We start from the raw sequence: 10,979 nt of genomic DNA, 5'->3' as shown, positions 1-10,979 counted from the left end.
TCTGCCTAGGATATCATTTACAATCTTACGGAAAACACACACACTAATTAACTTTTCTCCGATTGTATTATTTGTCAACTGTTCATACTCCCATGGATACCCCAAATATAACTCAGTTCTTTGGGCATTGCTATTACTGCAAAAATAATAATAATCTTGAAGGATTTATGTGGGCTAGATGGATAATATTACAGGCCTGGGACTTTTTTATTTAGACTCTTTCGTATAAATGGAATTAAATATGACTAATTAATGGTACTATTGTGCATCAAGTTATTAATTAAATTATTTAATTAAGAAAATAATAATAAAATAATAAGTAAGTACATATATTATTGACTAAACATCTCTCCTACTACCACCTGAAACCCTTTTGAAATGCATGCGTATTGCACTTTTAATTGTAAAAATCATTTGGTAATGTTAGTTTCATTTTTCTTTTTTCTCTTTTGATAATATATAACATGACATAATTACATTAGAATGTGCAGTTTGCATGGTTAAAATGTATATTGAACAGAAATTAAACCCACATTCCTTCCTTGCGCTGCTAAGGATTGTGCTAAATTTAGCTGTGGCTGAGTTACCATACTGGGAGAAGGAACGGAAGGGTGCAAACACATGACAACGGAAGTCAGTGGCAGCTATTGCTCAGGGCAGAGAAAGCAACATTAACCTTCAAAAAATCCATTAAAATCACTTGAAACAATTCTGCTTTCATTTAGGATTTATTGTACTTAAATGCGATGGAAATAAATACTAAATGAAATGTAAATGTATTGTATTCAGAGTTACAAATGTAAACTAGTATACTTCCTTAAAATGAATAATTAAATAGTAGATAGGCTTACTGGTACTCTTGAGAATTGTACTCTTCCACCAGCCGAAATGCAGCTGAGATGTATTCGATATCACTATTGATTAGTACCCAAAACAAGTACTCATACTTGAAAATTTGTGCCCTCCTACTAGTTTCTCTACTATTACAGGAAGTCAGTATGGTTCTTTCTTAATCTGGATCTAACTCCACTACAAAGTGTAGGTCAGGGTCTGGTCAGTGGAGCAGTCATGAATCTCTGATTTCATGTATTGAGTGCATGCTGTTTGTCCTGATTATACTTCAAACTTTTGAGTTTATCTTCTAACCAATATGTCAAGGGGTGATTACAGTTTTTCCATAAACTTTGGCAAAACCAGGAAATTATTTTAGTTCCACTGGATTGGGCCAAGACATTAGTCCTTAAAGTTTTGACTGAGCACTTGTAAAACACTTTCCAAACATGACATGCAGGTCATTTTTAAGTTTCTTCAGTAGTGCTTCAGTACTACCTGTAGATATATGCTGTTTAAGTAAATCATGACCTCATGTAAATATTAACACAGGGATTTAGGTATCCTATTAATAAATTGATAAAAAAAACAGATGGAGCAATTACTAGTACATATCAGGCTGTAGATAACTAATCCTCCAGCATAGTCAGAAAAAAGAGTACACGTCCGGCAGCAAGCCAGGATGACTTGCACACACTGTGGCATTAAAAAAAAAATCAAAGGAACTTACTGGTTTATATCAACCGAAGACATAGGCAAAGGGTAGACGTTATTACAGCAAAGCGGCACCTATAATGCCAATGCATTGATGCCAAAAATGGCATCTTTGCTGTTTAGAAGTAATTTTTTAAGCCATGCTCTCCTATACATGTTCAAAAAAAGACATGGGGTGCAAGCCAAAAAATAACTTTTGAATTGGATGAATGCAACACAAATGCTGAATTTGCAGTGAAGAGTGGAATTATTCCTTATGAGTGCATTCATCTTAAGTCATTGCTCTTCTGTCCCCATTCAGACACAACACCCATCATTTTAGATGAGGAGGTACTGACAGAAATGGTTGCTTGTAGGTTTTTTGGGGATGCAAGGAAACAGAGCTGCTTAAACCAACGAAAGGCAGCTACTGATGCAGGTGTTCCACTTTCTGTTAAGGTGACTGTTGGAGGACCTCCATCCAAAAAGTTCATTTCAGTATATGAGCCAAAAGTGTCATACCACAGCAGACTGGGTAGGGTAATAGCAGCATATGATTAAAAAAAGAAGTCCTGTCACTGTCCCTGTGCCAAAGCAAGACAGACATGTCTTCACAAACCAATCGCAAGATGGCATCTTTTTAGTACTGACCGACATCTGTTTATGACTGCAGTAAGTGACATCAGGCCAGATCCAGCTGTGAATAATCAATAGACAGATTGTGCACCCAAGGCAAAGCCAGGTGAAGATGAAGGACACGCATATCCTCCTGATGATGCAGGCCTTCGAAGGATGGTTCACTATTTAATGGAAAAAAAAGCTCTTCCTGCCCAACTACCCCAGCATTTGGTCACTGGTTCCAAATCTTTGCAGGATTTTCCAAGGCAGTTGATACCAAAAGAAGCTGCGCAATTGAAGTCCTTGAGCAAACAGAAAATAAGACCTTCCCTAAAAAAGCCACAATACTCCAATGCCTACATGCACTTTGAAGCCATGACCTCACACAACTACTTGTATTCTTGTCACAAGTGTGAATACTATCCACCAGTGGTGGTCATGGACCTTCACAGGAAGGGTGTATTCAATATGCCTGGTACTGTAAGTAACAGAACAAACAGTTTTTGATGAATAAAAGAAAAATGACAATAGTATTTTAATACCTTGCTTAAATCTGCAGTAAGTGAGATGGAGGCTCTACCAGCACACTTTGATGGCACTGTCGATATCAAATTATTTTGGGACTCTGTGATGTCTAAAATCGTTTGCGGTGGCTTACTTCCCTGTAAGTATGCCACTTACTTACTTGTGTCTGTTCCACCACAAGAATACAGTGATAGTATTGTGACAGAGACTTTGCATGTTAATATTATTGTTTAATCACAATTGTGAACTATAGCAGGATTCTTAATTAAAGTAAATTTGAGCTGCTTGTTTTTTTTATATATATTTTTTTATTTATTTATTTCTAAGGTGGCCGAAAGAACCCTTTTGTGGTTGTTCCATGTTATAACAACTGGGCTCCTTGGATTGGACCAAAAACTAGAAGGGATGACATAGTTTTTAACACAGAACATGAAAAGTTTCATGCACCAAGACAGGCTACAGAAATGGCAGATCTACAAATGACAGAGGAGAGGCTCCAAGATGCACTAATTAATCTCAAGGTAATGACTTGTTACACTGATTATTAATTCACTGTGTTTGCATTAAGCTAAATATTATTTCTTGTTAAAATAATAGGTGGACATGATTAGAAAAATGTGTAAGCAATGTGGCATGGACTCAAAAGGCTCAAAAATGGACCTTATCCTAAGACTGCGGGATGAAATGAAGAACAGGTCATCTTATGTCAAGATCTTTGAGGAGGTCTGGGGAGCTTCTGGTAAGCTGCATCTTTCACTGTACATTTAGATCTGTAGTTGCATCTGTTTACTCCACAGTGTTAAAAAGTTGTTGTTTTTTTCTGCCAGGAGAATGTAATGTTTGTAGTTTAAGCATACTTGAACATCTGTAGCAGTTATTAAACATTGTTTATGTGCATTAATATAACATCAATTATGCGTTTTCCATAGGTGGTTGGGCAGTTGTTATGTGCCCCTGTGCAGTGGTGTACTCCATTAAATTTAATTTAAGAACAGAGAGTCCCAGAAACTATGCTGACATTTTGCTTAGCTGGAAGCACTTTCCAAACATAGCCATATATGATTTTGCAAGAGGACTGGCAACACATACTAACTTGAGGGAGACAGAAAAATTGCCATTTAGTCCACATGAGGGGCGGCTGGCTGAAGCAACCACAGAGAATGTGCAGCTGGCTGGTGAGGGAAAGCTAAAAGTCAATTTACCTTGGCAAAACAAAGAAAACAGGTACAGGCGTTAACTGCCACCCAATCACCGGGTCATCTGACCACTACATTCTGTATGATATTTTTCATGAGAGGAATACAAAGGATACTAGAGATGCCCAGAGCAATTATTTGCAGACATAAGGAAGAACAATTATTTTTTGAATACCCTCACACCCTTTAAGCACATCTTCATGATACGGAACATACTACTACACCACTACAACACAAAATGCAATGTTAAAACTAAAGCCAGCATCCAGAAAGTAGTGGGCAAAGATGTTCAACTGCAGTTGGATCACAACGGTCAGATAGTAATGGGTAAATGAAGGAAGCTATTTATTTTGTCAGTTGTTTAACATTGAGTGCTCATCTGTATTATCTTCTAATCGGTTTTGTTATCTTTGTTTACTACAGCCATAGCTGCACAGATACCAGATGAAGCAGAGGAAAGAGTACAATCCAGTGAGTGACAGAAAACTAGGTCTAAGTAAAAAAGCAATAATACATCTAAATTTAACAGTATGGATATTTTTTATCTTGTGGAATATTTTATGATGATTCATGTTTTCTTTTGCTTCTGTTTTCACATTAGGAGTTTAAATTAAAAAAAAATGTTACACTTGTGATTGTACACTCTTCCAACCTTCTTCTGCTACTGTATAAACAAGCTTTACTAAGACCATAAAGATTCACTTACAAATATGGATTTTCTCACCTAGTTGAAATGTAACAACAAGCCAGACAGATGAACAAGCAGACAGGAGGCTATGGGATGTTGTGTATCTCCCAGCACAACAGGATTTGGTAATTTATTCATATTGCAATGGTTGTCTTGAGTAATTTTATCTGGATTACTGTTCATATTTGTTGGAATTATAAAACAATGTTTATTTCATTTTATCAGATGGCTTATGTCTTGGATAGAGCCAAAGATCCAAGTGAGGATTTACTTCAGCTAAGCCCAGTCCAAACATTAAACAGAAGTGACTTTTGGTCTTTGGCCTTTGATGAGTTAGAGGCAACGTAAATGTCCATTCATATGCATTATTTTGCTGTTGACAGGGTTGATATGAATGCAACTTTACTAATATTCATCCATTCTTTTTATCAGATTGCTAATCAGTGCTTTCAGTTCATAGCTGCACTTGCAGATTCACAGGTCAGTTTGATGGCTTTTGTTCTGTTTAGTATTTCAGGGGATATGAAAAATGTTTAACGTCACACTACATCTTTTTAGGGCAAAGATGTGTTTGGTGTTAACAGTTATGTGGTGGTCACATGGTTGCCCCCATATAACAATGATCCTCGACCTCAACTTTACCTTTTACTATCCTTTAAAATTTGTGGCACACATTTTAATGATTTCCTTATTTTGCAATATGAATAGTTAGTGCAAAAAATCAATGATCCTATATAGAATATTAATCATCACAACTGTGGTTATTATGACATTTTATCTAAATTTAAAATTTATTTTGTGTTTAGATGCACATTATCCTGTTTTAGGTTAACAGAAACAAATAAATCCAGCAAAAGACTTGTAGGACGGTGGAGTATGTGACCATTAAATGAAGTTGCATGGCTGGTTTTAGGCTACTGGACTAGTCACTTATTTCCATTTAAAATAATAATAATGAAACATAAAAAATAGCATAATGTGTAGCCTATCACATGAAGGTGGAGTCTGTCTAAAATTATAGTCAAAAATTCTATTTAAATAAACTTATTTATTTATTATTTATTACATCATTAATTAGATGCTTTAGAATAGTTGATGAATTAAAGAGGGGTGCACAGATAGTTAGCAAACAGTTTTATCCAAAGCAACTTAAAAAGTGATGAAAATATTCATCCTTATAAGTAGTAAATAAGACAAGCTTACATAAATACAACATTTAAAAATGTATTAGAAACACACACACATATATAGTGTGAGTAATTTTCTTACCAAGTATTTGCGTAAAACTACACTATTTGTGGGCAATAAAGCATTATTAAAATAAAGTATTTACGTAATGCTCACAAAAATGGTAATGGCCATGCTGAAAATAATAAATTATAATCATGACAAATATTAGAGAAAGATAAGCATTTACTTCCATTATGGTTGAACTTGCACTGACATTAACATCCACTTGGTAGCGCTTGATGGTGTCTCAAGCCCAGCCCACTAGATCTAGCGAGGGGGAGCTGGAGCTCCAGCTCCTCCCATTTGGCTCTGCAGCGAGCACCCTTTCCAATTGTAACCACATTATATCTTATGTTATATCTGATGTACAGGTAGATTAATCAGACTTGAAATCTTTTACTCTTTCGTAGTCAATTGTGGAGAGATATGTTTGGCTTCATGGGCTGGGGATCTGGTTTTTAATGGAATCTATTGATAAAAGACCAGAAGGACTGGAGATGGCCTGCTGAATTTTTAAACGGAGGTTTGGAGTTCAGGGCTTGGTCTCTAGAGTTAAATATTACACTCACAGAGAGGAATCATTATCAGTTCCTGTAGCTTAATAGAACCACAAACGTCATGAAGACACCACAAAAGGGGGCATATCTTCTCAGTTTTTACACAGGCACAGGGTTTTGATTAATAAAAAAAAAGTGTTAGATTTTTTTAATCTCTTCTATGCTAATGCCTGACTGTTCATTTATTGTCATTTTAATGAAAAACTGTAGTAAATTCTGTAAGAATTTAAGGGGGTATATAATAGTGTAAGACAATGTAATCTAATTAGAAGATTCCTGTGCCCTGAGAACAGACCCCTCATTGTGCTTCCTCATGTCTTCTTTGGTAACAACTTCTGTATCCTGTACCCAGACCAGTATTCATCCAAATGGCTTTTGTCCGCTAGAACCCCTTTGTTTAATCAGGAGATTAAACAATCAAATGCATTTTCTGTCCCCTGTCTGTCTCCGGGTCCCTCTATGACTGACATGTTAATGACTGCTTCTTTTGATGTTCGGGACGTAGCACCGTTTAAATGTGCTCTCTTTGCTGAGAATAAACAGATCTGAGATCTCATGCCTGCGTGTGTGTGTGTGTATCAAGGTGCAGCGGACGCAACAAGAAATAACTCTTACTCTCTTCGCTTAAAACTTAGCTCGGAGTCGGAGACACTACTTTTCAATTTAAACCTAACAATATTCTACAAAATTCTTGCTCTGCGCCAGAATTTGTCAATGTTGGTCTCAATGTTAAGTCTATGGGATTTTTGGGGGGCAGTAAATTTCTCCATGTGGGGGCAATTTACTGCTCACCCCTCAGAAAAGTCATAGCACCCCATGCCCGAATGAGCCGCACGATTTGACATCTCATTCATGGGTCTACGACTAACCGTACGGGACTAATTACGCGCCAAACATTTGTAGGGAAGAAGAAGACGAAGAAGAAAAAGAAGCAAGAAAAAAATAACAAGCCGGTGAGATGATAGTAGTGCTTCGCAAGCACCACTAAAAATGTAACGCATGTTTCGATAAGTTTCGTTTTCAAGGCGCTTAATGTTAAATCTAATGTAATATCCAATCTAGGTTACCAAAAACAATAACATCAATTTGGGTCTCTATCGCTTTCTGTCGAAGCTCAGTGGTAGTACGCGCTCAAGTACTCGCGGAAGAGCCTCTTGCTGCGTTCCATTCCACAGTGCACTTCAAAGGGTGCTCTCTACTCCGTATGCGGAGAATCTCGATTAAGGGAACTTCCCTCAACAAAATTGCACCGTTCGAAACACCCAACGTCAACAACGCAGACGTCACTTCCTCCGTGAGTTACCTTGGTATTTAAAGGTGCGTTCCGAAAAGCCTGACACGGTGAAGTACAGTATACTACACAGGGTGTTCAGCCATGTTAAGTGCTATTCCAAACCGCAGGGAGCGACAGTGTTCAGTTCAAAGAGAACTGCGAATGGTGTAGGGAACGAGTGAACATCAGGTCTCTACTTCACCGGATAGGAAAATGAAAAAACTCCCATCAGTCGTTGTGTCTCGCTCGAGTGTGAAAAAAAAAAAAAACTCGAAAAAGGGTTGATATAGTTAATGTCATATTAAAAAGACACAACAATTTAGATTTTAATTTTTATCGAAAAATCCTTAGTATTAGATAGGCTAATAATCTGTAAAAAAAAAAAAAATAAATAAAAAAAAAATATATATATATATATATATATATATATAAATAAATCCGGACACTTTTAATCAATTATAATTATAATTAATCATCAATAATTTTACAATTTCACCAGTTTTAATAGTATGTTTTATAATCAGTTTTTGTTTCAATAAATATTCTTATTTCCACAGCAGCAGCGACAGGTGTCCGAGGGGCTTATGTTACCATGGTAACGCACGGAGAAAGTGACGTCAGCGCTGGTGACTTCGCAGGGTGTTCCAAATAACGGAATTTTGTAGAGGGAACTTCCCTTCACCGACATTCACTGCAAACAGAGCAGGATGTAGGGAGCACTCTGTGAACTACACTTCGGAATAAAACGCAGCCATAAGCACGTAGGCATAGGATAGCTGTCACTGCTGCTGTGGAATGCCACACCGCAGAAATTAATTAAATAATATTCATTTTTTATATACATAACATTTATTTATTAAAATTATATAATATAATTTATTTATTTATTATTATAAAAGTATGCTAGTGAAATGTAAAGTAAAGTATTTGATTAAATTACAAGATGATTGGAGATTCTTTCAAATTATTAGCCTATATAATAGTAGGGATATATTGATTGAATCAAATGAAAATTGACGTAAATGTCATTACTATTACTTCATACTCAATAATAATAATAATAAAATTTTATTTATATAGCGCTTTTAACCATGCTCATTGCTGCTTTTGCTTCACAAAAGCAAAAAGCAGCTCCTCAAAAATGAATTTTTTTTTTTTTTTTTTTTTAAGAAAATGGATATATAGATTGTTTTTCGATCTCAATTTTTCGCACTCCAACGAGGCGCAATTACTAAATGGTTTAACATTTTTCATTCCCACTTCCGACGAAGTAAAGGCTCGTTCTTACACCGTTTACGTTTTGCTTCCAGGAGTTTGGAATCGCACTTAACATGGCTGAACACCCTGTTCAGAATACTTCGCAGGGTACTTCAAGCCGATCGGAACGCAGCCTTTCACTGAACGCGCACGCCCGGGCTGGTTTTACGGGTGCTGGGCTTGGAAAAAAAACATCACAGTAGGGACAAATTTGGATTCATGGCTGTGTTCCATTCCGAAGTGTTCTTCATACGGTGCTTCCTACTTCCCTACCTTAAAGGTACAGTAACATAAGCGCCTCGGGTAACTGTCGATGCTGCTGTGGAAATTTCACACTACGGATATTAAATATTGAATATTTATTGAAAGAAAAACGGATACCATTATAAAAAATATGTTATTGAAAGTTGTATAACAATAAACTATTGATTTATACTACTACTACTATTACTACTACTACTACTAATAATAATAATAATAATAATAATAAATTATTAAAGATGTACGGAAATTGTATTTTTTACAGATTACTAGCCTATATAATACTACAGATTTCTTGGTTAAATTAAAATAAACATTATTGTGTTCTATTATGATGTCGTCCTTGATAATAACGATAATAAATATATAAATCCTTTTTCAAACTCAATTTTTTCACGCTCTTGCAAGGTGCAATGACCTTTGGGACATTTTTCATTCCCTTTTCCGGTGAAGTAAAGACCTGTGTTGTTCATTCTTCCATACAACGTTCGCAATTCCCTTTGAACTGAACATTTTCACTCCTTGCGGTTTGGAATCACACAACAATGGCTGAACATCCTGTGAAGTATACTCTGCAGGGTACTACAGGCTGATTGAAACGCACCTAAGGCCTGTTTTTCAGATGTTCTCTACACCGTTGGAAATGCGGTTTGGAATCACATTTAACATGGCTGAACACCCTGTGCAGAATACTTCGTAGGGTACTTCAGGCCAATTGGAACGCACCTCAACAGGCCTGCCCAATATAATAGTTGAGTTACAACAGTGAGACATCCCTGTGAACGAGCTTTAACTTAGTAGAAGCTCAGAGGTTTAATGTCATACTAACATCACAACTCAACAAAGAATTCAGCCATGTTAAGTTTTTTTCAAACCACAAGGAGAGAAATTGCTAAGCTCAAAGGGAACTGTGAACGGTGAAGGGAACAAATGAACAATGATTCATCAATTTTCCCATCAGTCTAGAGATTGGAATCCTCCCTAATTACTTACTGAACGGATTTGAGTCTCACAAATCCTTTGAGTAACTTGAATCAGTAGGGATTCTGGCTGCGTTTTCCTATGGTTTTCCACTAGAGGGCGATCAACGAATCTTTAGAATTCACCGAATCCTTGGACTTATGAATCCCACGGTTCAGGTGAATCTGCCAGGACAACAACAAAAAGAAAAAAAGAAGAAGTAGAGAAATTAAAAAAGAGAAGAAAATATATATATACACAAACATGAAGCCAGGGTATAATAAAACAATAAAAACAATCACAAAGTGGAGATTTTACAACTTAAGAAGACACAAAGGAAGAGTACAGGGAAACAGTTTTCTGTCTAAATTGTTTTGGAATAAAGGGAAAAAAGGTTTAGAGCCAGTACATTTTTGTTTATGGATATGATATTTAGCTAGTAGTAAACACAAATTAATTATGTAATATATTACAATATCTCTCTTTGAGTAGCCAACAAATCCAAAGAAAACATCTTTAAAACAGAAAGAAAAGTCACTTTTAAAGTAAGATTGGATGAATGTTAAGAATTCTGACTAAAAAGTCTCTGTATAGGAACACTGTGTTATAAATAAAACATTGTTTTATTTATTTTGCTTAATTCGTTAAAAGATACTTTTGAGACAAGGACCATATTGTACTACCTCCCAGGGTAAATCCTCTACAATACTTTTCCAATATTATATTACATAAGGAACTGTAATGACCTTTCTCTGGAAGCAAGCTCTGATTTAACAATTTTAATATTGATTTTAGAATATTTTTCATTTCTCTACAGAAAAGCAAACTATTTAAACCACTATGTCAGTTAGTTTCAAAGAATAAGAGCATGGCCAAGGAAATGTAGAGCC

General features: G+C 36.0%; 1 pseudogene; it reads left to right on the top strand.

The window, feature by feature from the left end:
* Nucleotides 1-1,513: 1,513 nt before the first annotated feature.
* LOC128527654 (uncharacterized) lies at nt 1,514-4,198 on the top strand (annotated as a pseudogene).
* The last annotated feature ends 6,781 nt before the right edge of the window (nt 4,199-10,979 follow it).

The sequence above is a fragment of the Clarias gariepinus genome, chromosome 7 (assembly GCF_024256425.1).
Source record: "Clarias gariepinus isolate MV-2021 ecotype Netherlands chromosome 7, CGAR_prim_01v2, whole genome shotgun sequence".
NCBI classification, from domain to species: Eukaryota; Metazoa; Chordata; class Actinopteri; order Siluriformes; family Clariidae; genus Clarias; species Clarias gariepinus.
Note: the sequence above shows the minus strand (reverse complement) of the source record. Positions and strands in the feature narration are given on the sequence as shown.